This window comes from Coenobita brevimanus, chromosome 7 (genome assembly GCF_032717465.1).
Source record: "Coenobita brevimanus isolate Jiangsu-jjx chromosome 7, ASM3271746v2, whole genome shotgun sequence".
Classification (NCBI taxonomy): domain Eukaryota; kingdom Metazoa; phylum Arthropoda; class Malacostraca; order Decapoda; family Coenobitidae; genus Coenobita; species Coenobita brevimanus.
The window spans coordinates 18,613,147-18,619,264 of record NC_136960.1 but is presented as its reverse complement, the minus strand read 5'-3'; positions in this window follow the sequence as shown (position 1 = coordinate 18,619,264).

Genomic DNA, 6,118 nt, shown 5'->3' with positions numbered 1-6,118 from the left:
TCCCTGCGGCACGCCGGCGTTAATTGAGTGGAAATTCGAATATACATCATCTACTTTTACTCTTATTTTCCTGTCACTAAGATAAGAAGAAATCAAAGGAACAAAAGAATTTAGTCCATAGCAAGGAGTTTGGACAGCAGGGAACGGTGCCATACTCTGTCGAAAGCTTTAGAGATATCAAGAGCTACTGCATGAGTTTCTCCAAAAAGATCAATTGATTGATGGATGGTGTGAGTTAAGAGATTGAGTATGTCAATGGTGGATCTTTCGTGGCGAAAACCGTATTGTCTATCACTAACTAAGTTGTTGGATTCAAGATGTTTAACAATATGCTTATTAATTAAAGTTTCAAATACCTTACCAAGAGAAGATGTGACAGCTATTGGTCTGTAATTGGAGGGGTCAGACGAACTTCCTTTCTTTGGAACTGGGTGGATATTGGCTTCTTTCCATGAATTTGAGAATAAAGAAGTACGTATGCATAGTCTGAATAATTTAGCTAGGACAGAGAGGCAAGTTCAGGGGAACACTTTTCAAAACAATTGGCGGAATTCCATCTGGGCCTGGAGCTTTGTTAGTAGGTAAATTGTCTAGGATGGATTTTACGTATCTTGTCTGTATTTTAAGTGGGGCAATTTCGGGAGAATCAAGTTCCAGTATTGAGACATTCTGGCTGGTATCATCTATGGTAGAGTTTCTTGCAAAGGTACTAGCAAAGATATCTGCTTTCCCATGTGGGTCATTTGTAATATTGCCATCTGAAGATTTTAGTGGGGGAGTGGAAGATGACTTGTTAAAGTTATTATTGAAAGAATTAAGAGTTGACTAGAGTATTCTATTGTCATTAGGGTTGTTAAGTAGTTTTGATGCTTGCTTTTGAAGAAAGTTTGATTTAGATAGATTTAATACAGCTTTTGCATGATTTCTAGCAATTTTAAATTGGGAGAGTGATTCAGATGATTTTATTTTAATTAAGAGTTATATGCTAATGACTTTTGGGCTGTTGCTCTGGCACAATTGCCATCAAACCATTTTGGAGAGTTTAATCTTTTAATGAATTGTTGACTTGGTATGGATAAATCCATACCAGCTAGTATTAAGTCGCAAATGTGGGACTGGGTAGAACTGGGATCACTAAAGAAGAAAGACTGCCATGGAACATCAGCAAGATAATTTCTAAATCCATCCCAGTCTGCCCTGTCAAAGTGCCATCGGGTCACCCTGACAGATTCAGAATGGGGAGGTGTAGGAGGGTTAACTAATGAGGCTTTGATAAGATTGTGGTCAGAGGATCCAAGTGGTGACAGTACCTCTATCCTGTATTGATCTGGATTATTTGTCAAGAATAAATCCAAGAAATGGGCATTATGGTCAGGATTATCAGGTATTCTGGTTGGTTGCTTTACCAACTGGGTGAGATTAAACGATTCCGCAAACAGCTCGCATTCTAGACCAGCGTCATCAGTCCGGGCAGAATGCAATAACCATTCAACATTGTGTATGTTAAAATCACCCAAAATGGTAATTTCATTGCCAAGGGCAAGGTCATGGTTACTCAACTGAGTGGATATGGAATCAAATACGAGGGGTGATTAGAAAGAAATGACAGTGAGTCCATAAACTTTTATTAGCATGAAGAACTATCAAACTATGACTCACATTCCTTCAAAGTACTCCCCTCCAACCTCAGTGCAGCGTTCCATTCTCTTTCTCCACTTCATGAAGCAAGCGTGGTACCTTGAAGACGGTATACTTCGGAGTTCTGAATTGACGGTCCGTGCCAAGTCTTGGATGCGATGAAATTGCTTCCCAGCGATGGCAGATTTAATTTTTGGAAACAACCAAAAGCCACAGGGAGCCAGGTCAGGGGAGTAGGGTGGGTGGGGGAGCAGAGTTATACCTTGTTGTTCCAGGTACTGCATATTGAGGTGAGTTTTGTGGGGTGCAGCATTGTCGTGGTGCAGCAAAAGGCGAGACCGACGGCGGGTTGGTGTGGTGTTGGCCTTGTGTTCCAAGACTTGTGGAAGGACCTGGTCTGTGTAGTATTGGGCTGTGATAGTGGACTTTTCAGGCATCACATCCACGCATATTGGTCCTTGAGAATTGAAAAAGATGGTGAAAAGGCGCTTCCGGCTGCGAAATCCTTCCTTCAAAATCTGAGGTCGAGGGTCTTCATCGCCCAACCACACCATGTTTGACTGCTTGTCACGGGTTGTGAAGAATGAAATCCAACACTCATCTCCAGTAGCAACATCTGAGAACCTTTTTGGACCATTTGGTTCAAATTCAGCAAGCCAGACACGACAAATCCTCACCCGTTCAGCCTTTTGCTCATCAGTCAACAAATGGGGTATCCATCGACAACACTTCTTCCTCAGGTGTAATTGTTCATGCACGATGTCATATGCACTCCCATAACTGATATCAAGCTCCAAGGCTGAGAACCTAAGAGTTACAGTTGGATCTTCGTCAATGATGGACCGTGCACGGACAGTTGTTGCTTCGGTCACGGATGTCCGGGGACGTCCAGAGCGTTGTTCATCTTTCAATTCAGTTTTTCCTGCTGTGAAAGCACGCATCCAGCGGGAAACAGTTTCCAGGGAAGGAGTAGTGTCTGGATAAACTTGTAATAATTCCCCTCGAATCTCTGTTGCTTTCTTTCCCAGTTTCCACCTCGTAAAAATGTAGAACCTGCAGCCTTCTTTCGAGTAATCCATGTTTCTGGCCAGAGAGCAAAAACAAGAGTGAAGCATTCACTCACAACAATAAAACAAGAAAATTCAGGCATACGGCGACAAGTTCAAACTCGTAAGGACAGGCAACTCTGCACTCACCTTGCTCCCCTACCTCCCATCATTCAAGGTTTTCATGTTATAGCACGAACTGTCATTACTTTCTGATCACCCTTCGTACACTGGGTTCCGAAGAAGCATTGGGGGAACGATAAACTACACAGATATATTTGGTAATGTTTTGGCAATTTAATTTATATAATGAGTAATCGAAACTGGATGAAGTGAAGTTTAAAATAATGTCAACTGCATATTGGGATTTGATATAACAACAGGTGCCGCCCTTGTTTCGAAAGTTTGTAAGGAGATGGTAACCGGGAAAACAAAATGGAGATATATCGGTAGAGGGTGAGATTTGTGGTTCTGTGAGGAAAAGGGCGAAGGGGGACATGGACTGAAGGAAAAAATGAACTGAGTTTAAATTTGTGGTAAGGCCGCGGATGTTGGTAAAGAATAAGGCCACACCATCACCTCTTTGCCGACGAGCATTCCCGGAAATAGCAACAGTCGCTGCCGGCACAGTCTCTTGATGGCGACCGGGAGGACCCTGTGCCTCCAGCCCTACCCTGCCGGTGGTGGCAATTCGAGGTACCACCTCATTTGATAGTAAGATTGCAGCGGCCATTACTAAAGATGTGAATAGAAGGTGTGATATGTTATGCGCATGTAGTGTGGTGTAGACAGTTGAAGGTAAAGGTATTATGAGAGCATGCTGGCCTACTCTCTGTGTAAATGAATGCACTGAAAATGTTCAGAAAAGGGAGATGGTCAGGATCAAGTCCTGAGGGCTGGTGAAACGGGAGCTCCAGCTCTCCCTATCACCAGCTTGCCATCAACCTCGGGAGTACTGCCCTGTTCGACTGCTGCTACAGTCTACTCCTCCTAATCAAGTAATACAAGTAAAGCTTGACAAGGTGCTAAAATCTTACAATGAATGTGTCAAGAGGGGAAAATATAAAGCCCTAAATATACTTTTTGATATCACAGAAGTAAATGGTTAATGGTTATCCACTGAAGATAAACAACTCCACCACCTACAAGTGCACAGCAAAGGAGAAGTGGGGTATTCAACAGGTCAAGTTGCAAGTAAGGAAAGCATTCACCCTTCAAAAAGACAAAAACTGCCTGATGAACCGATTTTACCATCAACATCTTATGATCATCCATTCAGTGGTAGTTGCACTGAATCTGACGACAGAGAATATAAGGATGATGATGAGACTAATCATCCACCAACCAGAAAACACAACAAAAGTAAGGCTGCAGTTAACTTGGTGACATCAGCTGGAGTATCGACAAATAGAGCTGCAAACACTTGTCACATGATGGAATTGACATTCCAGCTTCAAGTCAAGAAGCAACTTAAAAGTCAATTTACAAAGAGGCTGCTACACTGAATGAGGAAATGATTGAAAAGTTACAGTTAGAAACATGGTCTTTACATTTCGATGGAAAGCGGATTGATGAAAATGAGTACCAGGTAGTACTACTTAAAAATGAAAGAACTGAAATAAAATTGGATGCACTGTGTTTGGAAAATGGGAAGGCTGGAAACTACTACTGAAGGAACTGCAGTAGTTATTGATGAATACAACTTATGGCATGCAGTAAAGATGATCATTGCTGATACAACTAGCGTTAACACCGGGAAAAAGAGTGGAACTGTTGTCAGATTACAACAAATGTTCTTGGATAAGAGTTTCAACAAACCACAGTTTATCGGTAGTCAGCATCACATTCTGGACAGGATTCTCCGTTTGGTGATGGATGAAGAACTTGGCGCTAACACAAATTCTCTAGACATCAAATATCCATTTGTGTCTCAAGTAATAAAGAATTATAAAAAACTAAAATCACAGTTTGTTAATGGAACAGAAGACATACTCAATAAGTCAGGATGGAGAGATGACATGAAATTTTTGTACCATTTAACACATGGGTTTAGATTCTTTGAAGAAAAAGGGCATTTTCCTTTTATTAACTTTCACAAAATTCCAAATATCAGTAACGCGAGGTGGAATTCAAGAGCAATTCTCGCTATCCTTGATTTCATTCCTATACCTACAACAAGGAAGACTCTGGAGAAGATATGCAGATTCATTTAATATGAATGGGCAGAGTACTGGTTTACTAATCAAATGACAAAGAAAATGACTTCAAAAACTTGTCAGAAATATTGAAACCTTACAAAAAAGCACTAAACTCATTGCAGAATCACTGGAAACAGGAGCCATTTTTACTTAAGATACAAAGAAGTAATCAGTAAGCAGAACGTGCAATCAAAGTGATGCAGGAACTTTATGCTGCCTGCAGAAATAAAGCCAAACTGCAACTTAGATTTAATCTAGGTAATAAACAATGATTTTCAGGATTTATGTATTTGAATAAGTTCTTTAGTTTTTTTTCTTATTATTATAAATGTAAATATACACTTGCAAAAATCGAATTTTTTATTTCGGGGTGACCTTTTTTTTTTTTTTTTTTTTTTTTTTAACTGAGAGGAATAAGGGCTTTTTTCTTTGTTTTTCAGCAAAAGTTCATCGACTTGAGGGACAGGAACATAGGGCTGCACAAATTTTTATATATATATATATATATATATATATATATATATATATATATATATATATATATATATATATATATATACCTAGGCTGCTTCCCCCAATGAAAGGGAGTTATATATATATATATATATATATATATATATATATATATATATATATATATATATATATATGAATAGATAGATAGTATGGCTGCACAAATTATATATATATTGTTACGGAACAGAGAAAGATAACGTACACTTTAAGTGAGAATGCTAAGAGTCACTACTGTCCCGTAAAGTTCCAGGTTCAAAACAAAAGAGTTAGGCAAAATTACAAGTTAAAGTTTAATGCACAAACTAACAACAAAACATTCAGAACTCATAAGGGTAATGTAATGGCAAATAAACAGGTTAAATATATGGTTAACTGCAATAGCCTCTATTAACACGAAATTAGCAAGAGTAAATTTATCTAAGTCAGCCCTGATAAAATGAAAATACACCAGGTAATGCTCAGTTAATGCAAGATAAATTATTACAGATACAAACTATTATCAAAAATGACTGACACAAAACCCAACATCAATCACAAAGACCTCACTAGGCCTAAGAACTAAACCTATGCTACACAACACAAGAAAAAATGCAATAACACTTATACTCAAATTACACACAGCTGCTAGATGTTTGGAGATTTCTTGAGCACTCACAATAATAATATCTGTACAGGGGAGAACAGAGATGTGAACAAAATGAGGAGCAGATCTAAGTGGCA